This window comes from Lingula anatina, chromosome 3, assembly GCF_051362555.1.
Source record: "Lingula anatina isolate TDL-2025a chromosome 3, LinAna3.0, whole genome shotgun sequence".
Classification (NCBI taxonomy): domain Eukaryota; kingdom Metazoa; phylum Brachiopoda; class Lingulata; order Lingulida; family Lingulidae; genus Lingula; species Lingula anatina.
Genome location: NC_141769.1, coordinates 7,241,311 through 7,268,652, shown reverse-complemented (window position 1 = coordinate 7,268,652; position 27,342 = coordinate 7,241,311). Strand labels below are relative to the sequence as shown.

Here is a 27,342-nt window from a genome sequence, read left to right as displayed (position 1 = left end):
TGGCAGATTGAATTCTTGTTTGAACCAGGCTAAAACATAATCAGGATAAATAATCTTATCAAACACAGACGCGTGTGTCCTTAGAGAAGTTTTTCAGCATCTGCTGTAGTTATTTGACAAAAACTTAAAAGTGATCTTTGTAAGGGAATTTAGGAATGTGAAAGGGTGATATGAATATTTATTACTTTCTAGCTAATTATGTTTTTGTACATATTATTTGACAAATATGGTAGCATGCTTTTCGTTGGGATTGAGAAGGAAAGGGGTTGGGTGGTGGGGGTTGGGGTGAGTTTCAGTTGTTCCAACTTCCAATAGTGATTGTTTTATATTTATCATTCTTGAAGACTCCAAAATTATGCAAATGATACACACTTTGTTGGGCCCCAGATATTTATAGTTGAATAAGTTTATGTTCCTAATTTAAAAAACTATTTCTGCTTGCAGAAGTAATGCTAAGTCTCCTATAATTTAAGAATATGTATTGGAACCAAGGCAAAAAAAGCTTGAAAAAGGTTTCCATCTTTCTTCTTGCCTATACTACCCCTCAAAAAAAAAAGTGGAATTGTCACATTTTCCATTTAAAGGTACTAACTGCCTTTGTGTTGACACAAGGCACTCCGGCCCCACGACCTGTGACAGCCCTTTCTGTGACAATGATCTGCTGATTTTTGCTCGATCAGTCCCTGGGGTTCTTAAAGCACAGGTCAGGCACAATAAAGCAGCATGCTTTGTGGGTCCTCCTTTGTTCCCCTGACCTGCATGACCTCGTGCTCTTTCGTGCATTCCTTTGGGTATGTGTTGTCTAGCTGAGAGTTTGTTGTTATATGTAGTCTAGTTGTTTGCACTGTCAGAAGCGGTGTTTGGGTACAAAGACGTACAAGCAGTGGTTGGAAAGTTATTGAATATTGTGGTTGTCATTTCTCAGACTTGCTTAGCCATCCATATTGTAATGTAAAGATAGCATTTAGATGTAATTTAGGCTCAAGGCTAGGATTTTTAAACCTCTGTCATTGCTTTAAGTGATTTATTATAGACTACACTTATAAAAGAGCCGAAGAAAACTAAAGACTATATTTGCAAACTTTCTACTATTTTATGACTGCACCCAGCTTATTGGCTTTTAAAAGCAAAGACTTGGCCCAGTAGACAGCAGGTAAACTATTTACTAGTATTTCATATGTAAGATGCTTGTCAGAACTAAATGGTACATTCATAACACCTGATCATTGTGATTAATGTACCTGGCCAGGGAAAGGTTGATGGGTGCATTTCTCCTACAGCATGATGAGAATATGTGTAGTGTAGATTTAGAGGTGCAAGCTGGGAGTTGAAAAAAAGGAGAGTGACAATGGCGTAAGCAATGAGCACCATGTAATGGAGATATAATAATAATAATTTATTCGAGCATTGAATGTGGCAGTTACATTTGTTAGCCCTCTATACTACAAATATATAAATAAATAAATAGTTATACATCACTATGGATTACTACTAATACAGTGTTTAAGATTATTAATTACAGTGTATACGTTGTTTATGTTTATGTTTATGACGTTTGTTTCAGAAAATATATTCAATTATTGTACTGACATAAGTTTTTACTTATAAAATTGGTGTCAAGTTGAACTCGTTTTCAGATAAGACATCTTTAATCACTTAAAAAAGAGCAGGAATGAGAACTAAACCAGGGATTATTTTGGGAAAAAAAAAATCACATTTTATCAACCAAGCACGAGTCCATTATATTTTCTGCACAATTTCCTGCAGGTTAAACATGAAAGAAACTAGAAAATACTTCAAGACAAGATTTTCTGTGAGGCAGAAACATAGTCCCAACTAATATATGCCCCTGTTTACACTACATTGCCCCCAAGTTGTAAATTTTCTCTGAGGGTGCTTTATGATGTCACTTAACGTAAACGCGAACACACTTCTTGCACATGGCTTTAATTGCCACACAGGTTCAACCACCTGCGGTTCAAATTGAGCAGAGTACAGGATATTTATGTGAGGAAGGGCAAGGTTATGTGTATATTATGTGTATGAAGAAAAGTTCTAGAAAGAAGAAGGGAGAAAAGAGATAGACAGAATACCGAGAAAAAGAGAGAGAGAGTGGAGAGAAAAAAGGAGGGGAAGGGAGAAATGTAGGGTGGCAGAGAGAGAGAGAGAGAGAGAGAGAGAGAGAGAGAGAGAGAGAGAGAGAGAGGATATTTCTACAGCTGATAGAATATTATAGACATAAAAAGCATTTAGCAAAACTTTTGTTTATAATGTTGCACTCTGATTCATTTAAATAACAGAAGCAAAAAATATAACTAGAGAAAAAGGCCTCAGATGTGAGTTATTCTCGATAAGTCACGAAGGACTTCTGACTCTCATCAGCAGGTATTGATTGAGTAACATATTTGTGGTTCATGCATCACTTTCATGCTACCCACCACAAAAATGTTCAAGTTTTAGATGTTTCCGAACTTATTGATCCCGATCAGTCTCTTTGGTTCAGATTTGTTAAAATGCCTAGATACTGGGGAACTTGAATGTAAAGATCCCTCGCAAAGAAGCTGATGAATTAAGATCAAAGGATTTCACTTTGTAAGTGGATGATAAAGGGCAATGAAGCTAAATACAGTTTTGAATTTATTCAAAATGCCCTCAAACACTAATTTCAAATCAATCATATCCTTTTGTAAAGTTGCTTGGTTCATTTGAACTAATGATCTAGTACTGGCTTATCTTCAGACATTACAGTCTGTAGAAATTGAAACACAAATAACAAAACACTTTCGAAAATAAATTAAGAGGCATCATTGCAAGATTTTGTGAAAGGTCTATATGTGGTAGATTAACTCCTAATCTTCATCTTAATTTCCTAATATTTGGCAATCCAAGACTACTTTTGTTGCGGGTGCTTAAACTTGTTAGAATGTGCAAATTTATATCTCTCTAAAAAACAGGGTCATCTGGTTTACGTTTAAGATTTAAGTTGGAGAAAAAAGTTGAGTAGTGGCCTCCTCCATATCACTGTGGTGGCAATTTTGATGATTATTAGGCTTGTCACATTGTCTTAAGATTCTGATCAGATAACCCATTGACAGTCTCTCAGCTTAACTATGTGTGGCAGCTATCAGCTTGATTGACAGCTATGGGCCAAGAGCACAGCCTGTTACCACAAAAGAGATGGGATCTTTATTAAGGTCTCTGCATGAGCTAATGCAACCAACCATCTAAATGAATCCATTAGGTCAGGGACGGTCAAGATAGAATTGTGAATTTGTCAGAGACTTGGTTTTAAAAGTTGATTCTGTAGGGTTACCACCTTAGTTTTTAATTATTTTGACATGTCAAAGAGCAGTGATTGTTTTATTTTTAACATAAGCATATCACTCAAAAAACAAACTAACAAACAAACAAAATGGTTTGGTCTAAGGACAGGAGAGGAATTTTAAATTGCTCAAGATTGAGAAAAGTGGAGATTAAGCACTCAAAAGCATAATGAATTAACATCCAAACAGGTACAATGCTTAATAATGAAAAGATAAAAAAAAGATTAAATGATAGTTTAGGATGAAGTACTAGTATATGAGTTTTTTTATTCAGTTTTTAAAAAATGTTTGGCCAGTTTTTGGTTTGGAAGTCCTGGGTTAAGACAGTTGTCAAAGCAGAGAGTCAATGTTTTCATTCAATCAGGTATGTATTGACAATAATTACTGTATCCTGTAGACAGACCAAACTTTCATTGTTACCTCTTTAGATTTATTTATGTTTTAAATTTGAGATCTGTTTGTTAAATTCTTCTCTCAGCTGCAACAAGGATCAGTCAGCCCTCTACAAAATGTTCAATCCTTTTGTGTCCCGGTTCCTCAAAATGAATCTTAGTAGTTATTGACAAGATTGTTAACCTAGTGTATATAAACAAGGCAGGTATGTTGAATCTAGTTGACTTGATATGTAATGTTATACAAGAGCTTTCTATTGGTCTCATTACCCCTTGGTTTGTTCTGGCTGATGAAATGTTTGAAGAAATTAGAGGGACAAATGTTGATGGTTCATTATCTGGTGTTTACCCTTGGTGCTAAGAGAAATGAGGTGGTTAACTGGCTAGTTAAATTGGTCTAAAATCACTTAGAAATACTCCAACAAATGTTTGCTGTTGGTAGTTAAGGGATCTAAGGGATTGGTAGGAGGTCTCATTAAAATTTTGTTGAATTGCATAAAGGTAGTGTTTGCTGCTAAATCATTGATTGAGCTGGGTGGTATTGTGATGTTTTTAATGTCGTGGGAATCAAAATTTATTTAATCACAGCTACTTAATGGTTTTGTAAGTGGTACTTTTTAGAACTTTTTAGGATCATTACGGGGGGGGGGGGGGGGGGTCTCTTTTAATTATCTTACACCCTTTTCATTAGTATATGACTTTTTTTTGTCAATTCAGCTTTCATTAGAAAGATTTGTTAAGAAGTTTTGTTTTTAAAATACATTTCTTTAGTTATATTTCATGAATATTTGTATTTCTGACTTTGAGCTTGGTTGAACTTAACTTTTGAAAGAAAAACAACATAATGTATGTTGCATCTTATCTTAAATTAGTATGGTGAACAAAAGTTTTAAGTGATCCTTAAACTTGTTACTGCTGAGAATGGATGTGATATTTCAAGAACAGAGATGCAGAAATGATGCTATTTAAATTCATAGTGTTAACTTTTAAAGTTTAGCATAGCCTGTACTTGTCTGTTGCTATACTTATTTTTTTTTAAATAAATGTCTATTCCTATTATACATAATCATCATTTCTGCAATGCATTATTTTGTACAATAAAGTGACTTACTAAATGTGAAAATATTGTGTTGAAAATCTGTTGTGTGGAATTTGCCTTTGAACTTTTGACTACATTGCAGGAGGCAAGGTGGGACAGTGTGTGTGTCTGAATGCCTCCACTGCTGAGGCGGCTTCACACATGATCATATATTAGACCAAAGGTTGGTCTTCACATATAAGTTGGACTTAACATTAAATCCCTTTCAGTTGGTCTAAAATATCAGGCATATTAATTAAACGGACAGCATTTTATTAACTATACTACTATGGATTTGCCTTGGGAGACAGTCAGCAAAAACAATTCGGTCCTTAACTTAAAATTAACACCAATGTTTGCTTTTTTTTTTGTGAAACTGGCCCTAGATTTAAAGGTGTAACATGATCTAGGTTGTACCATGCGGCAACTTCTAATCTGTTGTTTATATTTACTCTCCTCTTAAATCAGGGTTTCTTTTACAATGCTTGAGAGACATCTCTGTGACTGTTGATCAGAGTTTCTCATGAAAATGTGCTTGGTGTCAATGAATTTGAACCATTAAAAAGTCTATGGCCCATTTCACATTGAGTTATAAAGTTTCCTGTCTCATTCCAGTTGATTGGTTCTATATTTAATTCAATTAGGGAGGGGGGGAGGAGGTAACTCCCTTTCATAAGACCCCTTATATATCAATCATGATGAGTGTGGTGACTCTGTTTAGGTGACTCTGATGCAATAGCCATGCTATTAAGTAATTGTCAATCTCTCGACTGTTATAGATAAATAAATGAATAAATAAATAAAAAATATATATATATATATAAAAGGATGAGGTGAAAAGGAAGAGTTGGAGTAGTGTATTGAAGATGACTGAGATATGGTCTCTGGAAAATGTTTTTTTTTTCATGAAGACTGTGCCTCAGTTGAAAATGATTCATAATTATGATCTTCCTCAAATATCAGCATTTTTTAATGTGGGCCACATAAACCAGCCCAGAAGTACTTTTAAAGAGCAGTGTGCCTTCCACGTTAGAAATTTCTGGAATGCCTTTTCAATAGATTTTCATTTTTTTTAGGTTTGAAAAAATGATTAACATCTCCATTCCTGCCAAATATATAATTTTTGTTCATAATGTTTCACAGTGTTTCCTACTTTTGTCCAATTAAAAATAAAAAAGATTAAAACAACAACAACTTAAATCAATTGCTGTATTATAAAGCCCAGGAAATCCTCATAACAATGTTAACATAGGGTCTGACCTCGCGTACACCAGGGACATTTATTAAAAGAAAAAAGGAAAAACAAAACAAAACAAAAAACAAATCAAGACCTTTTAATTACATTAATTTATGTAGTTACTTGCTATTTGTTAATTATCAGCATCATCTGATGAAGAATGAAGGATTAATTAGCTTATAGAAAGAAACTTTAATTTGAATACATTGTTTTAAACATTTCATCAAATTACATAGTTAAATGTATTTGGAAGTTTGTTCAAATTAGTGTCAGTACAAGATGTCAAAATTTGAGGAAGTTCCTGTTGGTGGGAAACAAGATGTAAGAATGTACGTGATGCAAATGGGTGGGAAATGAAAAATAGTTACATTGCAAAAGGTTAGGAAAACTTGCCCTGCATGAAAAATATTCCGGAGTTTGATAAGTTCAACCCCCAAAGCACTGACAGAGAGTTGCATGCACCTCACATTTGCAGACTTTTGCATTGTGGTGGCTGCATTTCTGCATATATACATGCTTTATGCATTTGTAGTAGCATTTATGCATGCATTGTAGCACATGTCATTTACTTAGCTTCTTAGATTTTGACTTTGCTGTCTCTGATGCTTTTCAAATCAGTTTACTACTTATGCAAGGTTAAAAAGGCTAAATCATAAAATAAAATATTGCAAAATCTTAGGTGTTCGGAATGTGTAAATAATTACCATAGTGCTGACTATCTTAAGAGGAAATAAGATGAAAGAAGGATATAACATTCCTCCTAATTAGACATGTAATCATGTGACTGATTACAGGGGTCTGTCATTTTATCTTTCTTAAGCTATTCAAATTTTAAATGAACTGAACTTCTTGAATAGATGAGGTGCATGATTTTGATAAATTATGTTTCCTGTCATATTTTGAATGAAATATTTATTTTCCCCAGTGCTGCCATTTTCCCCCATTTTTTTTTTTTTTTTGAAAAAAATCTGTAATTTGGCACTGCAATGCTTTAGAAATGATGTCAGTCTGAATATTTTAACTTGGTATTTCCTGGTTTTATTTCCAGTATTTGTGAGAAGAGAGTGGCTTTATACTACCAGGATGACAAGGTACTAGTTCCACAAGGAGCAGTGTTTTACAGGTAGGGCAAGCTTGACATAAAGTACTAGCATCTTGGCAATTTTTGTCATGATTGCTGAGAATAATGAACTTAACCAATAGCAAATCTGTTCCAAATCTATTTTTAGGCCTATGTTTTAAGTCTTGGGGAAAATCTACTGGCCCCAAACAAAAATTGTGTCCAATTATTTTAGCTTACACATTTGAAGTAATTTTTCATATCTTAGGTCTGAGTTCATGCCAACAAATTTTGTCTGTTGACTGGTTTTCAATGTGGATCAGCCTCTGTTGTGTTTGAGATGACATGTTATGAAGTAAGTCACTTATCACAGTAATTAGTTTTAAATTGTTTGCTTGCTTATCTGTATTCTTTGGAATAGATTTTCTTGGTATTTTGTTTGTCAATATTTGTTGGTTTGTTTATGTGGATAAACTGAAAAGAACTCAAAAAGATTATGTTGCTTTTGATCACAAACATCAGGTTAAAGATCAAGATGTTTTTTATTTGCTATTTGAAGTGCAGCCAGGTTTATCTCCTTTGAGGCCTCAGACAAACAGTAAATAAAAACATGACAGGGAATACTGTAGCTGTGAAGTATGGATACTTGCCATAACTGAAAGTAGTCTTTTTAGAGGATTGAATTTTGGGGTTTGTGTGCAAAAAAAAAAAAAAGCTAATGCTTATTTAGATTGTACTTACCATCATAATTAGTACCACCAGCGTATACGCTGGCGGTACTCATGGTTTTAGTCCCGACCCGTCTCGTACAGCTCCGCCGGCTCCGCCGGCTCTGCCGGCTCCTGCGGCTCTGCCGGCTCCTGCGGCTCCGCCGGCTCCTGCAGCTCCGCAGTCGGGCGCCGGAAACAAGTCACCGTTACCGCTTCTCCTCCTAGACCGCCAGGACCTGTGTCCCCATCTCTTGGATTTAGGTCACATATAATCTCAACTTGAGCACCCTGGTTTTTTTGTCTCTGTCGGTGCATTGGCCTGGGCGTGACACTTGTTGAAACGCACCCTTGTCAAAATTTTTGAAAATTCAAGGCTAAATATCTCCCAAACCAAAGGAATTATGGGAAAAATTACTACAGAAGTCTGACCGAAAGTCATATGTGGAGATTCCAAATATGCCCTTTGATATGACTTTTGACCTTTTTTTCAAGGTCAAACAAGCCAAAATTTTCTAAAAATGGGAATTTTCTGCAAAAAAATATTTGTTTGTGCTATTTTTTGGAAACTACACAGATCTAAGCTCTCCTGTTACAGTGAGGGGTTACAATTGGGGACTCCTTTCATCTTTGGGAGTTTGGGGTCAATCGGTGCATTTCCACGGGAGAAGCAGCCATTAGATACCGAAACTGAAAACTTGCCTTTATTCTGGAATGGTAAATGCCAGAGACCTTTTGTTCATCGCACTTTGTAGAACTTGTCAAGTGCAATACTGGAGGTGGTGTCCATTTTTTTGTTTTCGATATGGTTTAGGCATTGCGCTATATCAAAAATTACAACATCGCAATATTCAGTGGGGAAAATGTTAAACATTCCAAAACTGGCAGAGATACGCCCATAGTTACTATTGAACTTGAATAGGAAGTTATATACAAGTAATCTAACTGTGACCTTTAAATTGACCTTTGACCTACTTTTCACCATGAACTGAACTTTGCAAATTTTCTAGCCCTTATATATCCAAAACTGGCAGAGATACACCCATAGTTACTATTGAACTTTAATAGGAAGTTATATACTGGTAATCTAACTGTGACCTTTAAATTGACCTTTGACTTACTTTTCACCATGAACTGAACTTTGCAAATTTTCTATCCCTTATATCTCGAAAACTGGCAGAGATAGGTCCAAAGTTACTATTGAACTTGAATAGGAAGTCATGTACTGGCAATCTTACTGTGACCTTGAAATTGACCTTTGACCTATTATTTATGATGAACTGCACTTTGCATGTTTCCTGGCCTTCATATCTCCAACATTGGCAAAGAAATGCCCATAGCTACTATTAAACTTTTATAGGAAGTCATATACTGTAACCTTGAAATTGACCAATGACCTACTTTTTACCTCAAACTGAACTCTGCATATTTTCTTGCCCTTCATATCTTCAAAACTAGCAGAGATCTGCCCAGTGTTGTCCCTAGGTTTTCTCTTTTGTCAGCATTCCGGTATATGCATTACTGATAATGCATTTCAAGGAAAACCAATAGGCCTTTTGTCTAGAAAATCACAGGAGTGATCAGTGTTAGGAAAATACAGGTTAATTAGGACATCTCCTTGATTGGACCATTTTAACTGTTATGTTTTTTTTTTTTTTTTTTTTCATATTTTGAGAACTCTTGTTTATTGCATTTTATAGAGCTTGTCAAGCACAAGACTGGTGGTGGTGTCCATTTTTTTTTTTTTTTTTTTTTTTTTTTGGGGGGGGGGGGGGTCCATACGAATGCGCTTACTCCAGCTGGTGGTACAATATCCAGAGGCGGTATCGCCTCTCTGATCCTCTAGTTTTTCTTAGGTTAGTGTTTCTATAAAAATTTTATATCGCCACAAAAAAAAAAAAAAAAAAAAAAAAAAAAAAAAAAAAAAAAAAAAAAAAAAAAAAAATATCGGGAGTCAGATTTGAACTTTCTTTCGTTGTCTAGCTAGCACAGTGATACACATTAACCACCTCAACTAGCACAATGTGGTATAATATATCTAAGCATAATGATGCTCAGTATCTTAGCTAGCACAGTGTGATGCAGTTAGTATCTCATCCACTGCAAAACAAAAAAAGTGCACTGCCCCTGTTTTGAATAGTGCAATCAATGCATGTCCTACACCATATTTATGATTTCATTAGAGAGAATTTTATGGTATGCCTTTGGAAAAGCAGTTCTTTAGAATGTTAAACAGACAACCCAAGACTTCAGAAAGTTTTTGAGATATCTTGTCCAATAAACAAAGGGACAAAACCAATGCTGATGTGAAGACATAACCTTGTTCCTTTGGCAGAAGTGAAAATGCTAGTAGCATGGTAGCATGTTACTCCAAAGTTGTATATCATACCCTGGCATGTTATTGACACAGGCAGGTGCCCCAGGTTGGATTAGAAAAAATGAGGCCTATAAAAAACATAACTGCCACATTGTTTATACAACTTGTGTTAAGAGATATAGTAACAGGTGCCTTTGTAAGGGGAGGAGGACTTGTTTTCTTTGTTGTATATCTGTGTTTTTATTTTTTATTATTCTTTTTTCCATGTATGAAAATAATAAGTGCAATATTTAGTAATAATATAATAACTATCTAACATGTATAACTGATTAATACATTGTGACATTATTACCCATTACTAATAATTTGCCTATGTGACTTTTTATTGGGATGCTGCATAAGCTAGATTTGTCTTCATGAATGTCAACTTTCTGTTCGTCATTATGCCTACTTTTAGTTACTATTACTGCCATTGTTTAGTTTTGATGACCTTGAAAGAACTTTCTTTTAAAAGACAGCAATAAATTTTGTGAAGTTTTTTAAGTTCATGTGCAAAGTCTTAAGTGTAGGAACTAGAGGTACTATTTTTCTACACTGCATTTGGATTATGTTGTGGAGGGGGGGGGGTCAGTACATATCAATACAGTAGACAATAACATTGCATGGGGTCAGTTTCACAAGAGAACTTTAGCCTAGAAATAGGTCTAAACTTTTGGACCAAATATTTTAGTTTACATCAATTCAAGATAAATCCATCGAGAATAAAGCAAATATTGGTCTGACATGTTATCTGTCTCTCTTATTATCAGTCTGCCACAAAATTTCATTTATTGGACTACTACTGATTTATCTTGGGTCAAAGTCATCTGAAATTTTGCTCTCAAAGTTAAGACCAATTAATAGGCTAATGGTAATATTTGTATAATAGTTCCCAGGAGCTCGTGAATTTGTATGTTTTCTACTGTAGTAGGGTGATGTGAGCTGAGGTTTTAGTACATGTGTAAATGATATTGTAGAGCCAGGTGCCTTATGATGCTGTGTGGGCCCCAGAAAGAAATTCCAGTTCAGTAGAAAAAGAGGCGTATGAACAAAAAATATAATGAGAACTTGTAATCTAAGTACCGAGCCATTTAGTAGAGCTGTAGAGAATTTCAAGTTAAAGGAGAAAATGAGGTGTTTTGTACTTTTGTATTGTTTACCATTGTATCAGCTGAAACAACATCAGTATAATGAGATGTAGTTTTAAGTTTTAATTTCATTTTTATCAGTTATTTTTTTGGGAGAGATTTTAAGTAATTATATGGCCAAATGTTGGAAAAGTAATGGAATATAAGTGAATAAAGTGAATGAAATATAAAAAAGCCATTTTTGTAAAAGATAAAATAGGGTTATTAAATCACTAGTTATTTTTATCATTGTTTTTGAGGTATTCTGCATATATAATGTGCAGAAGAGATAGCATGTCTGTTTCCCCTAAACCTTTCCATAATTAACGACCATAATTATTTTGAAATAACAGAAAACAACATTAACGGACCCTCCATCCTTTGTCTAGGTTATAATCATCTAAAATTGCTACAGGAATTTAAAACTTGATTTGATTTCAATCGGCATGAAATTCTTGCATGGCATGAATGAGACAATCCTTCTGTTTATTCCGTGATGAAGATAGCATCATGAAAATTGACCACTGTTAGTCATTTGTGGGTCTTTGATTGACAGGGATTGCTTCTCTGATAATGATAAACAAAAACAAATGGTTTTTATTCATATTTTGCTGGAGATGGCATAATAAAATGGCCCGATGGAATTTAAAACTGAACTGTCATTTGGGATGAGGGAAGATAGTTGAACATTACTGAATTTTAAAAATGTTGAGAGAAGGTTCAACATTCTACAAGTTGCTTTGAGAAATGTTTTAAACAGGTTAAAAATCTCTCAAAACATGGACATTGATTATAGGTACCTAAAATTTGGGAACTGATGCAAAAAGTATTATATCAAGTTAAGCTATGGACATTTAATTTCTTTGACTCTTATACAAGAAAGAAAATAAAAAAGGAAGAAATATGCTTTTATTAGATAAACATTTGATGAATTATTTTAAGCAGATATGCATTTGGACTACATTGAAAGACGTTATAATAAATCTGACAATAATTGCAAAACCAAATATTGATTCTTCACATATTGACAAAGAAATATCTTGGTTATTTGAAAATTTATAGGTACAGATAAAATCCAAAAGTAAATATTTGTTTTGATCTTAAGTTGAAGGGCTGCTGAAAAAAGTCCCCATCTGCTCCCTGTGAAGTAAAATGATAAGCAGGTGCATTGAAAATATCGAGTATTTTTCAATAAAACTAACAACTGATCAAGCAAGACATGGCAGCTGTCAATGATACTAAGGCAGCTGCTTCTGCCCAAATTGGCAATGGCAAGCTTAACATTTGTATATATAAAGCATTCACAGAAACAATATTTAAATTTGTCTGTAATCTTCAGCGGATCTTATTAAAAAAGCCAGCAGTTATTGGGTGAGTTAACTGGTTGAACAGGGAGATGGGAACTGTTTATCCACTCTGCAGCTACACATAATTGTTTTTATATTTTGAGTTGATATTCTCATTTAAGTTTGGCACAGAAAAAAAAGAGTAAGTAGTCATGCACCAGGAGGTAGGTGTAAGTGTGTAATAACTGAAAATAGTATAGAACTTAATGTGTGAGGTAGACTAGGAACAGCCCAGTGAATTTGATATATAGGAATTATAGAATATTAATCTGTCACTGTATCTCAGTGATACTTACCTTACTTAAAATGATAAAATTCAGAATAGAAAAAAGCTAGTTATTGTTAAACGGTAGTTTGAACTGTTGGTAGTAAGAAATTTTACCTCTATGGATACCTAGAGCTATATAGTAAAAATATTTTGAACTGGGGAGTATTCAAACAGGAAAATACAAAACTGATGGCTTAGATGATTTTATTACACTGTGGTAGTCAACCTGCTACAGCACAGCTAGACCTCATCACATGCAAACAGGTAGCCTCTTGCTGGGCTGGTAACTGCTTGATTCCTTTTCAATAAAATCTAAAATACTCCATTAAACAACATTAGATGGCACATTTCAGGACCCATTTTATTTTTGCTGAGTGAACGCAGCTCAAAAGGTGATTCCCTACCTAAAGACCTGGCATTTCAAGTGATCCTTGAATTTCTTTTTGTGTTGATATTGTGAGGGGAGCGTCAGACTTGACTGCCCTGTCTCATTGTGTCTGTGGATTGAGTTACGCTGCGGTCAGTTCGCAGTGGACAACATATTGTGGTCAGTACACTGTGGTCAGTAAGCACAGAGGGACATGCAATACAGTGTGTGCTGTCATAGTTGTTGTTGATGTTGTTGTTGTTGTTGTACATAAAAATGTGTATCAAGGTGTCAGCTGCACTTGGTAATACTACACTTTAACAGGTGAGGCGAAGTTTGTGGCAGATGTCTGACATATATGTTAGTTTGTTTGTGTCTGTGTGTGTTCAGTGTTTACATATATGCTTGGTTGAAAGTTTTCAGAATTATGCCTGATTTTAGGTAATCAGTCTTTATTTTGATCATTTTTTAATATGGTCTAAATGCAATGAGAAGTTGCAAGCTAGATTTTCAGGATTTTTTAGTTTTTATAACTTTCGCCCATGTGTATGTATGTGAGTATATGGGCATGTTTGTGTGCGCGTGTATATGAGGGCATACAACATTCAAGTTGGGCTTGTTAAAATTACCATGTTTTGGTGGATCAAGCATTCAGTTGAGGAATAGACAGGGGCAGATTGAGGCCGTCTTCTAGCACCCCATTTCCATAGATTTTTAGATCGATCTATCCCTGTAGGGAGTCTCACTAGATTACTGTCAGCTTGGCCGGCTTAAGCGTCTGTCCCGCCTACTAAAAGCTGTAAGGGGGTAATTAACTATGGTGCCCGCTCGGCTGACTGCAATTAAGCGTGAACCCCCAGGGAGTGAGGTCGATCTAAATCTTAATCTTTAGATCGATCTAAATCTCTGGGAAAGCACCCTAGGTCTTCTGGAAGACAGTCAGATTTTCAAGTTTACATATCTAACTTTTTCTGTTGGGAGATGGTCAAAAATGGAGGATGGATCAATTAAGATAATTTGAAAGACTGTCAGAAAATATATATGGATCCACCCCTGTATAGACATGACAGAATGAGATTCAAAGTATGTTGTTTATTTTATGTATGTACTTATATGGTATACATATGTATATATATGAAATAAGCAAGGTAATTCATGTATGTGTCATGCCTTCAAAGGTGTATGTGTGCTACAATTAAAGGGAGTTAGTATGTGTGTGTACTTTGTTTTTTTTTAAGTGTGTGTGTAAGTGTGTGCGCAGCTTTTCTGCATGCTGATAGTATGTCTGTCTGTCTTTGTTTTGCCTGAGTTAAGTTACAAGGTTACACTTGGTTGTTACTGACATTCTCCTCAAATATATAACCAGTAACCTCTACCAGACTGCTTTTTGTGCTCTTGTTATCAGAAAACACCGGTTGTTACATAAAGTAAAAGATTACCAGTGAAAATAGAATGAAAGAAAAAACTGTGTCTGTTACAACACCGTAGGTTCATGAAAAGTCAGGTGTTTTGCCCTTAGGCTGATGTCACACTGTCACTCATGTTGTAATCCTATTTGTGACATACAGTACCTGTGCCTGGTGACAGTGTTCATAGGGAGATACCCTGGTGGTATTAAAGCACCTGTCATTGTAAGAAACATCTTTTGCTCTAAAGAAAATCCAAGTAAGGCTTTAGAAACACAGTAGTAGTTTTTTTGGCTGATAATTGACCCCCCCCCCCCCCCAACGCGATATCAAAGTCAGGAAAATTACTAGGTGAATGAAAAAATGCTGAACAATACAGATATTTAAAAGAGACATAAGGATAATTAAAAAAAAATCCCCTTCATCAGCCTTTGTGAAATATTTTAATTTTGTCAAAATTGCATAACAGAAGTAGAGGTGGGTTTAAATACCTGTTGTGCTGTAGTGGTCATCTTAAAGTGACCACTGTTTTCTCATCATCTTAATAGGCTGTTTATGGCTAGTACTTTCTTTGAATGCAAGGGGGAGGGGTCAGGGTGAAATTTGAAGATTGTGAATCCTCTTGAGGTCAAAAGGAACAAAAAGGTGGCATATATCGGTCTACTGTTATAAATGGGTTGAAAGTTTAGGTTTCAGTAACTCATTTAACTTGGGGGGAGGGGGCAACTTTTTAATTTTGGAATAGCAAGTGGAAAAGGTTCCAAGTTAAGGAAAACCCCTTAAAACTCAGGGTGCATCTCCTCACATTGGGATTACAAGAAAAAAGGTTCCAAGTTTTAATAAAAAAATCAAGCAAAACATCTGATTTTATTGGTAAAAGGTCTAGTGGTATTGAAGTAAACACATTAGCAGGAGATTGGGTTATCACATGTGGTTTTGTATACAACTGGTTATGCAATGGGATGAAAATGGAGACACTTCTAGTCACTTGAGATAAAAGGTTTGTTACCATGGCCCATAGATGCCTGTGTTTTGCCTGTGCTGACTTCATATTTTTTGGATGGCAGTAAATAAAGACCAAGATAGGAAATGATTCCAAAGTCCCAGGAAATTAATTGACCATAAAACAGAGAGAAAATCCTCAATTTATTTATTGTTTCCCTGAGAAAAATCTGAAGCTGGTACAATACATGTTATTGATTGCTTGTATTGATGTTACCTTGGGGGCCATTCAGTATGAGAGGAGCCGAATGCTAGCTGGTTCACGGCCTAAATATGGCGGACCTACATGAAAGGAAGACCGCTTAATCCTGTAATGGTCTCTCCTCCTCTCACACGGATACCCACGCGTCATCGGTCAAATTGAGCTGAGACTTTAACTACTTTGTCCCTGCAGGGACGATGTGTGTGGAGGCATGAAAGAGGCGGACAGACCAATACAGGATTAAGCGGTCTTCCTTTGATATATGTAGGTTTGCCATATTTAGGCCATGGACCAGCTAGCACTTGACTCATCTCATTCTGAATGGCCCTCTTTTCAGGAGGAGTTTCAGATAAAATGACATGGTACAGAGTTTGGAGCCTTGGTGAAATGTGCACATGTAGTCTCCTATGGGCCATGGTAATTTTAAATACAGTTGTCACTGAACTCTGCACAGAAATGCTTTTAACAGACATAACAGCAATGAAACCAGCCTGGCCAAAATATTTTACCTGAAGAGATATGTAGGGGGGAGGAGAGTGGGAGGGAGATATATATTTTTTGCTCATTATACAGATTTTTTTTGTTTTATGGAGCTTCATATTCCAAGCCTAGATCACTGACACATATTTTTGAGTGTTATTGATGTCAGAAGTGGTCCATTATTGATGTCCTCAGTCTTACTGCAACTTGGTCCAGATAGAGGTTTACTATCTGACCCCTTGACCCTGGTCACTAAAGATTGGAAAATATGCAAGTGCGGATAGCATCAGTGACAATTATATAGAACATGAGATGTCAATTTACTGCCAGGTATTGTTGAAGGACTTTCAGCTTTGAATTTAATGGCTCGTAAAATAGGCACTTTACCTGTGTGTCTTAACATGAGTCCTGAGTCATACTGGTCATCTTCAGAGTCATATTCATTTTGAAATATTATGTTAAATTACAAAATAAACCTTTGCTCATCTTGTAGAATCATTTACCCTTTGAAAAAATGTTAATTTAGGTGAATTTGATATTGTGTTTTTCGATAAATACGTTTGAAGAAGAGATTCTGATTTTGTCATGTCCTATAATGTTCATTATAGTATTTGAAAAAAAAAAAACTTGGTTAAATTTTCTTAGATAAGAACTTTAAATTGTTTTTATCTCTTGTGATTTAACAGGCGTAGTGAAAGAGTTCAGTTTGTCACTGCCAAAGTGCCATAATAAAAAGGATAATTATATCTGTGTTGCTCCATGGAGTCTTTTTGTTTAAGTGTGTGTGGTCCAGAGGGAGTGAACCATGGAAAGAAGTCAGTACAGACCACCCTAGGAGAAAGTAAATAAATTATTCATTCTCTATTACTGAAGTACTTGGTTGAGATGGGACTCATTGGAAGTTCTCTTAAAACTTTGTCCTTTCTAGTGCACATTGAACTTTTTTTTTTTACAATTTAGGACCAGGAAAGTTTCAGTCAAATGTAAGTACATGTAGTTGTTTAATTAGAAATGGATTCCCTTTGGAATTGTAATGATAAACATACAATATAAAGACTATCTGTGCTTAAAATATTCCTAGGAGGCATGTAATGAACATGGGTAAGTTTTACAGCCAGTTTAGGTTGGAAAGGAAAGGAAATCTGGGAAAATAAATAAAAGATAATAAAATAAAGAAAGAAAAATTAATTAAATTGTTCTTGACAATATGAGAGCATCCTTTTTTTCTTTCTTGTTCCCACTCATCCCTGTTAGAGATATTAGTTGTAGAACAAAATACCAAGTAGAAGACCTGTGTGACTAGTTGTAGTACAAAATGCCACAAAGACGACCTATGTGAAAGAGACTAGTTGTAGTACTAAATGCTGCAAAGAGGACCTACATGAAAGATACTAGTTGTTGTTACAAAAATTGAAAATGCCACAAATAAAGAAGACCTATGTGAAAGAGGCAGGTTGTAGTACTAAATGCCAAGGGGAAGACCTATGTGAAAGAGACTAGTTGTAGAACAAAATGCCAAAGAGAATACCTATGTGACAAATCCCTTGGAGAGGACAATGTGAAAGAGAGTAGTTGTAGTACTAACCGTAGCATTAAGTGTAACTGAGACTGAAGGTAAGTGCTCACAAACATCGCTGGAATGCAGTTGTCTTGAGCACAGGTGAGTGAAATCACCAGACTGAAGACTGATCTTAATAGTTTTAAAATTGGGAGGTTATCTGCTACTTGATATCATACATAGGATGAATATGGGATTTTTCTTTGTTATCACTAAAGGAGAGGTGCTAGTTCTGTTATTTAATCCATTCTAGTTTAGTTTCCAGAATTTAGTTACAGGACTTCTTAGAAAACTGTTTATATGTTTGAGTAGATTGTTTTTCTGCAGTGTGTGGAAATATGGCATGAAATTCTTGAAAGTCACTCAAAAAGAAAGAAATTGAAGTTGACTAAAAAGAGTGCTGTTTTTTTTTCTTTTCTTTTCCCAATTTTACAATGACATGTAAATGAACCCTATAATACAGCCAGTGGCAGATCCTGGGAGGGGAGGTGGATGACTGGCTGATACACAGTGGTCCACATGCCTCTACCCTCACCTTAGCTTTAGGCACTTTCTTCTCCCTAAAAAATTCTGAACGAGAACAAAGCAAGGGGTTTATTTGTGCTTTTTCCTGCATTTTACAGTAAAAATTTTATCATTGTGATTCACTCCCCCCTCCCCTTAAAAAATCCTGGGTTTGTCAATATACAACAGCAGTGACATTTCTTTTATGCTTTCATGAAAGCCTGCAGCAGTTACAAGGGTGATTGTAACTTTAAAACGTAAAGGATAAGATGTGTTTCTTTGTAAAACCACATCAATTCGCCCGCTCTGCACACAATAAATCAGCCGTGGGCAAGAGCAAGTTTAGAGTGGACGCTTATTGAGGTTAAGAATAGGGTAGCCTCAACAATTTAATGATGCTGCATAGTATTATCTGTCTGATGTATTTGACTACTTCAATTTTTTTTATGGGCTTGTTCCTTTGGATAAAACGTAACTAGGCACACTGCGCCAACCAGTTTGTAGTTTTGTAAGTGACTTGTACTTTATACTTCGGGGACAGAAGTGCTTCAGTGTTAAATTTTAAGGATTGGTAAGTGTTTTATTTTTGTCAAAGTTTACATGAAAGTGATAGATATTAAACTACAAATACATCAAAGGGTATTGCATAAGAGGTGTTTTGAAAAAGTGAATGTAAACTACTTGCGTCTACAGCGAACACAGCAAGTGCTTAATTCTGTTTTTAGCTGTGTTCATGCAATGCTCCATAATACAGATCTGATTCAACCTGATTGTACTCAAGCCAGTGGTGCACAGCATGGCTCAGTGGCTAGTTTTGCCATGACTGTCTTAGATCGCATTCACAACGAGTTGAGCCAGGCTTTACAAATCCTGGGGACTAAATATGGTGGACGTACATGAAAGAAAAACCGCCTAATCTTTTAATAGTCTCTCCGCCTCTCACACGCCTCCCCATGTGTCATCCCAATGGAGCCGAGATTTAATGACTGTCCCCTTGTAGGGACGACGTGTCGGGAGGCGTGTGAGAGGCGGAGAGACTATTAAAAGATTAGGCGGTTTTTCTTTCATGTACAACCGCCATATTTAGTCCCAAGGATTTGTAAAGCCTGGCTCAACTCGTTGTGAATGCGATCTTAGTAGGACAACCCTAGGACTCTGATGTGACAGAACATTTCTAACATTAGCATTTGGTAGGATGGTAAAGCCTGTTTTACATATCAACTTTTAAAAGACAAATAGCATATTATGAACAAGGCAGCAAAGCTGTCAAATGTACAGACAAAAAACAGAAAATAAAGATGCAAAATAGGTCATTTTGTCAATTTTGATGCAATATTAAATAATGCTTATAATAGCACTGTCAGTCAACACAGATTTTTAATCATGCACAACAGGTAACATGGTCAATAACAGGAGCAGATCCAGAGATATTTTCTGACAGTATTCCAAAGTATCTTTGTTGATCCATCCTCCACGTGTGATGGTCTTCCAACAGAAAAAAATTGATACCAGTCAATGTAAACTTTAAAATCTGACCGTCATCTGAAAGACCCAGAAGACGGCCTCAATCCACCCCTGCAATAAGATTACAGTTTCTGGACTATGAGAGTTCAAATTCACATAATGAAAATCCCAATATTTGAAAAATGTTGACAGTGCATAAAATAATATTACATAATGTTTAAAGACATAAAAACCTATGCAACTGCTTATGTGGAAATACAGAAAATCTGAAGAGCTTCAGGTGGATGGGAGTTGAAAATGCCAGTGTTTAGAAAAAATTTAAAAAGAAAACACACACACAAAAAAAAATCCAATAAAGCTGCTATTCAAACTTTTAATCTTGCTGTATTAACATGATATGAATAATCCCAATGTGTTTGAGGATAATAAGGCACTGTTATTCATTTATAGCATTAATGTTGGCATTACACATATTTTTTTTCTTTTGTAAACTTATTTGCAATATTAAACAACATTTACCTGCATAATTATCACCAATTCCTAATTATGTGACACAGTTAAGAGAGCTTAACCTATAGGACTTGAATGGGAAATCTCAACATGTGTTTTATGTAATCTTATTTAATGGGCACTTGAAAATCAATTAGGCAAGTAATTTTATAGCTCTGAATTTAGCTAATGATTATCCCAAGGGACAATTACCACCATCCATAAACAGTAGCCCCATATAGCACCCCACAGAGCTGCATTGCTTCCAAAACAGAAAACAATCACACTGGTTTCCAACACAAGCTACACTTCAGTCCTATGAAACTTTTCAGTAAGTTAGAATATCATAAGTAAAATGGTTTTTCTTTAATGGTCATCCTAGCAGCGATGACCAAAAAAGTTTTTTTTTCATCTTTTATGCAATTTAACATAATGCTTAACAGCACAATGGCCATCAATTTTTAATAATAAAGTAAATGTATCATAGCTATTCAAAAGATGTTACTAGCAATGGTATTCAAGCCAATGGAAGTTCAAAGACTAAGTCACACCTTGAAAATGTCCATATGTGAAAATTTTAATTGTAACAAAAAACTATATAATTTCCAAGAAAGTTAACCGATATAACAGGTTTTCCAACTGAAGCTATAATTTAGTGCTATGCTACATTTCTGTAAGTTTGAGAAGAGTAAGTGACTTGGTTTTCCTTTAATGGTCACTATGGAGGCATCGTCTAAAATGTGGTTGTCTTCAATTTTGATGCAATATTACATATTGCTTAACAGCATAATGACCATCAATTTTTAATAATTAAATAAAAGTATCATGGATATTCAGAAAATTTGATATGGAAAGGTCTTCAGGGTCATGGAAGTTCAGAGTCACAACTTCAAAATGCCAAAATGTACACAAGAGATAACTACTAAAATGAATTTCTTTCCACTTTCAACACATTTTTTACATATATCAAAATAATCAATTTACTGTCGTTTTTAAATGATCAACTAAAAAAGTTGTTGACATAGGAAAAATATCAATAGAACAATTTTAAATGTCCAATTTGTTCCATTCTGAGATTCTGAACATGGTGAATGATTGAATCTGACAAACTGTAAAGATATGAGTTTATTTCCATTTTTGACACTTTATTACACAATGCACAATAACAGGTTTACCATCATTTTTATATGATCAACTAACAATATTGTTAAGATGCAGAAAATGTCAAAAGAACACCTTTACATTACTAATTAGTTCACAAATGATATTGTTAACATGCCTAAGAATTAAATCAGAGGAAAAAAAACTTATATACAAAAAAGGCACAATTTCACCAAAACTGAACCGATCAAGCTTATTTTTGAACCCCATCTGTATTTTAGTAAATCTGTTCACCCCTGTGAATTTCAAGATGATTGGCCAATTGATTTTCCTTGAAATGTGTTATCAGTGTTGCACATATGCTGAAATAGTGAAAAAACAGCATAACTTCCATAAAAATGGCCCGATCAGGCTGATTTTCGAACTTGACCTGCGTATTATGAATATTCATCATTTCAGTAACTTATAAGCCAAAAAGTAAAACGATTTTTTGCTTATCGTGTTATCGGTGTTGTATTTATGCTGAAAAAAAAATGAAAAAATAGCATAACTTCCACAAATATGGCCTGATCATGCTGATTTTCGAACTTGACCTGCGTATTAAGAATATTCATCAGTTCTGTAAGTTTCAAGCCAAAAGGTAAAACGGTTTTTCACTTATCGTGTTATTGGTGTTGCATTTATGCTGAAAAAAATGAAAAAATTGCTTAACTTCCACAAATATGGCCCGATCATGCTGATTTTCGAACTTGACCTGCGTATTATAAGTATTCATCAGTTTTGTAAGTTTCAAGCCAAAAAGTAAAATGGTTTTCCATTTATCGTGTTATCGGTGCTGCATTTATGCTGAAAAAAGTGAAAAAACAGCATAACTTCCCTACAAGTGTCCCGATCATGCTGATTTTCGAACTTGACTTGCGTATTATAAATATTTATCAGTTTTGTAAGTTTCAAGCTGAAATGAAAAACAGTTTTCCACTTATCGTGTTATCGGTAAAAGTGCACAGCGACGACGACGGCGACGACAGACGCAGGTGATGGCTATATGTACAGACACATCTGTGTCTGTACATAAAAATACCAAACAGACTCTATTGCCTGCTGAAGCTGTATTTTAGTCCCATGTTTCTATCCTGTAAGTTTGAAAACAGTAAGTGACATGATTTTCCTTAAATGGTCATCATGGAAGCAGTGCCCAAAATGGGGGTTTCTTCAAATTTTGATGCAATATTACATAATGTTTAACAGCTTAATGACCATCAATTTTTAATTATAAAATATTTGTATCACAGATATTCAGAAAATGTGACTAGCAAAGGTCTTCAGGCCCATGGAACTTCAAAGTCACGCCTTGATAATGCCAAAATGTAAACAAGACAGCACTGTTCTGAAATGGGTTTATTTCCATTTTTAACACTTTTTTTAACATAAAACAAAATAAACATTTTACTGCCATTTTTATATGTCCAACTAAGAAAATTGATGAGATGGGAAAAGTATCAATAGAACAGTGTTAAATGTCTAATTTCCTCCATTCTGAGATTCTGAACATAGTGGATGATTGAATCTGACAAACTGCAATGATATGAGTTTATTTCTATTTTTGACACTTTATTACACAATACATGATAACAAGTTTACCATGTTTTTTACATAATCAACTAACAATGTTGTAAAGATGCAGGAAATATCAAACAAACACTTTTAGGCATCTTATTAGTTAAATAATGAGACTGTTAACATGCCTAATAATTGAATCTGAGGAAATGTGAAAAAACAGTATAACTTCTTAAGTAATGGCCCGATTATGCTTATTTTCGAAAACAACCTGCGTTTTAGTAAGATTGACCACTCCTGTGAGTATAATTATAATTGGCCAATCCGTTTTTCTTATATTGTGTTATCAGTGTTGCATTTATATTGAAAATAGTGAAAAAACAGCATAAATTCCCTAAAAGTGACCCGATCATGCTGATTTTCGAACTTGACCTGCGTATTATGAATATTCATCAGTTCTGTAAGTTTCAAGTCAAAAGGTAAAATGGTTTTCCACTTATCGTGTTATCGGTGCTGCATATATGCTGAAAAAAGTGAAAAAACAGCATAAATTCCCTAAAAGTGACCCGATCATGCTGATTTTCGAACTTGACCTGCGTATTATGAATATTCATCAGTTCTGTAAGTTTCAAGTCAAAAGGTAAAATGGTTTTCCACTTATCGTGTTATCAGTGCTGCATACATGCTGAAAAAAGTGAAAAAACAGCATAAATTCCCTAAAAGTAACCCGATCATGCTGATTTTCGAACTTGACCTGCGTATTATGAATATTCATCAGTTCTGTAAGTTTCAAGTCAAAAGGTCAAATGGTTTTCCACTTATCGTGTTATCGGTGCTGCATATATGCTGAAAAAAGTGAAAAAACAGCATAAATTCCCTAAAAGAGACCCGATCATGCTGATTTTCGAACTTGACCTGCGTATTATGAATATTCATCAGTTCTGCAAGTTTCAAGTCAAAAGGTAAAATGGTTTTCCACTTATCGTGTTATCGGTAAAAGTGCACGGCGATGGCGACGACGGCGACGACGGCGACGACAGCGACGACGGCGACGGCGACGACAGACGCAGATGATGGCTATATGTACAGACACATCTGTGTCTGTACATAAAAAGCAAGAATAATGCCAGACTGTGGTATTAAAAGTATGATGTTTTTTTCTCCATAACTAAGTAAAAAGTTAGATATATTCATTACTAGTATTTTTGTTTAGGTAGGGTTGCTCACTGTTATTATGTGAAAAGGAATTAAGTTATGCCCCTGTTCCGCTCTTTAGAATTCAGTGATCTTAAATTGTTAAGAGTTTCACGAAATTAATTTAGTCAGTCCACATGACATGTGTACAGCATAATACTGGATGGAATCTCCATGCCCACACTATGACACACATCTAAGAGTAAATAGGTTATCTTGTCAGATCTGGAGCCATTTTCACCAAAGAACATCAGACTGAAAGTTGGTCAAAGTGACTGTGAAACTGAAACTTTGGTCTAGATACCATTTTAGTATTAATCCTTCAAAATCCATTATAATAAGTAAGCTTTTGATCTGAAACATTCAACATCTTTCTTTTCAATAAATGGGGGCTATATCTTGTAAATGGACCACTACTAGACAGAAATTAACTAAAAGTTTAGACTAACTTTCGGTTTAAGGTATTTTTGTGAGACTGGTCCCAGATTTCAAGGTGAATGAGAAGAGGGATGACAGCCATGCCAGTCATCAGACGAGATGTGTTGCAGTGATTCAGGTGACTTCATATTTCATATTTGTATTGTGTTTTCACCATGTTTTTGGATATCACAGTGACAGTGCTTAGCTAGACAGAATGAGAACAGTTATCATAGCAGTAAGGGGTATTAATATCTTTGCTGTAATTTTCAGCATGTACGTTCAGAACGGCACGCTTGTTTGGATGTGCACACAAATGTGCATGGATGCTTGCATGTACTCATGTAGATGTACATACATTCAGATAGATAATAACCAATAGCTGCAGATTTATCGTGGGTTATGGTGACCCTAAAGCCCTTTATCTTAAAGTTTAAGCCAAACTTTCACTGGGATACTTAAGTTCAAATGAGTTTCAGTTTGAATAGCAGGTGTAAGTTAATTGCAGGTGTAACACGTCAGGTAAGAGACAGGTGTGCAGGGCTAATTAGTACTAATTGGGTGAATTACACCAGGAAGAAATGTGCCAGGTTTATAACTGGGTTGTTATAATACAATATAGGGGTAGGCTAAGCTTGGGCCAGTTTTGTAAAAAAAAAAAAAAAAAAAAAAAAAAAATTAATCCATGTACTGTCATTATGTACAGACACAGATGTGTCTGTACATATTGCCATCACCTGCGTCTGTCGTCGCCGTTCATGTCGCCGTCGCCGTCGCCGTGCACTTTCAGCGTTAACACCATAAGTGGAAGACAGTTTTACTTTTTGGCTTTATATTTACAGAGCTGATGAATATTCATAAAACGCAGGTCAAGTTCGAAAATCAGCATGATCGGGCCATTATTGTAGAATTAATGCTGTTTTTTCACTTTTCAGCATATATGCAACACTGTTAACACATTTCAAAGAAAACTGATAGGCCTGTTGTCATGAAACTCACAGGAGTAATCAATGTTATTAAAACGCAGGTCAAGTTCGAAAATCAGCATGATCGGGCCACCATTTTAGTAGTTATGCTGTTTTTTTTCACTTTTCAGCATATATGCAACACTGTTAACACATTTCAAAGAAAACTGATAGGCCTGTTGTCATGAAACTCACAGGAGTAATCAATCTTACTAAAATGCAGGTCAAGTTCGAAAATCAGCATAATCGGGCCATTATTTTATAAGTTATGCTGTTTTTTCACATTTCTTCAGATTCAATTCTTAGGCATGTTAACAGTCTCATTATTTAATTAATAAGATACGTAAAAGTGTTTGTTTGACATTTCCTGCATCTTTACAACATTGTTAGTTGATTATGTAAAAATGATGGTAAACTTGTTATCGTGTATTGTGTAATAAAGTGTCAAAAATGGAAATAAACTCATATTATTGCAGTTTGTAAGATTCAATCATTCATTATGTTCAAAAACTCAGAATGGAGGAAATTGGACATTTGACACTGTTCTATTGATATTTTTCCCATCTCATCAACTTTCTTAGTTGATCATATAAAAATGGCAGTAAACTGTTAATTTTGTTTTATGTTAAAAAAGTGTTAAACATGGAAATAAACGCATTTCATAACAGAACTGTCTTGTTTCACATTACCTCAGATTCAATTCTTAGGCATGTTAACAGTCTCATTATTTAACGAATAAGATACGTAAAAGTCTTTGTTTAACATTTCCTGCATCTTTACAACATTGTTAGTTGATTATGTAAAAATGATGGTAAGCTTGTTATCATGTATTGTATAATAGAGTTTCAAAAATGGAAATAAACTCTTATCATTGCAGTTTGTCAGATTCATTCATTCATTCACTATGTTCAGAAACTCAGAATGGAGGAAATTGGACATTAAACACTGTTCTATTGATATTTTTCCCATCTCATCAATTTTCTTAGTTGATCATATAAAGATGGCAGTAAAATGTTAATTTTGTTATTTGTTAAAAAATTGTTAAAAATGGAAAAAAATGCATTTCAGGACAGTACTGTCTTGTCTACATTTTGGCATTTTCAAGTTGTGACTTTGAAGTTCCATGGGCCTGAAGACCTTTGCTAGTCACATTTTCTGAATATCCATGATACTAATATTTTATTATTAAAAATTGATGGTTATTATCCTGTTAAACATTATGTAATATTGCATCAAAATTTGAAGAAACCCCTATTTTGGACACTGCTCCCTTGATGACCATTTAAGGAAAACTATGTCACTTACTGTTCTCAAACTTACAGGAAAGAAACATGGGACTAAAATACAGTTTCATTAGGTAGTGCAGTCTATTTGGTAAATTTTTCTGGCAGTTAATCAGTTTTTTGTGAAAATTTAATTTTTCACATATTGGCAATTTCAAGATGTGACTTAGAACCACCTTGGGCTTGAAGACCCATGCTAGTCACATTTTCTGAAAATCCACAATACGTATATTTTATTATTAAAAACTGATGGTCTTTATGCTGTTAAGCATTATGAAATATTGCATCAAAATAGAAGAAAACACAATTTTGGGTATTGCTGCCATGATGACCATCATGGGAAAACCATATTACTTATGATTGTCAAACTTTTAAAAAAGAAACACAGGACTAAAATGCAGCTCGAGTTGGAAAAGCAGTCTAATTGACTTCTTTTTCTGGAAGTTTTATATTTTCAAA

General features: G+C 34.9%; 1 protein-coding gene across 3 annotated transcripts in view; it reads left to right on the top strand.

The window, feature by feature from the left end:
- LOC106151874 (rho GTPase-activating protein 7) overlaps window positions 1–27,342 on the top strand; it is a 166,652-nt gene that overhangs the window by 7,502 nt on the left and 131,808 nt on the right. For 2 of the 3 annotated variants that reach the window (XM_087008860.1, XM_087008858.1), the window contains exon 2: window positions 7,079–7,153. The gene's annotated coding sequence lies outside the window, so the exon portion shown is untranslated. Of the gene's footprint in view, window positions 1–7,078; window positions 7,154–7,384; window positions 7,446–27,342 lie in introns of those variants that run through there. The other variant, XM_087008859.1, reaches the window with a different exon arrangement.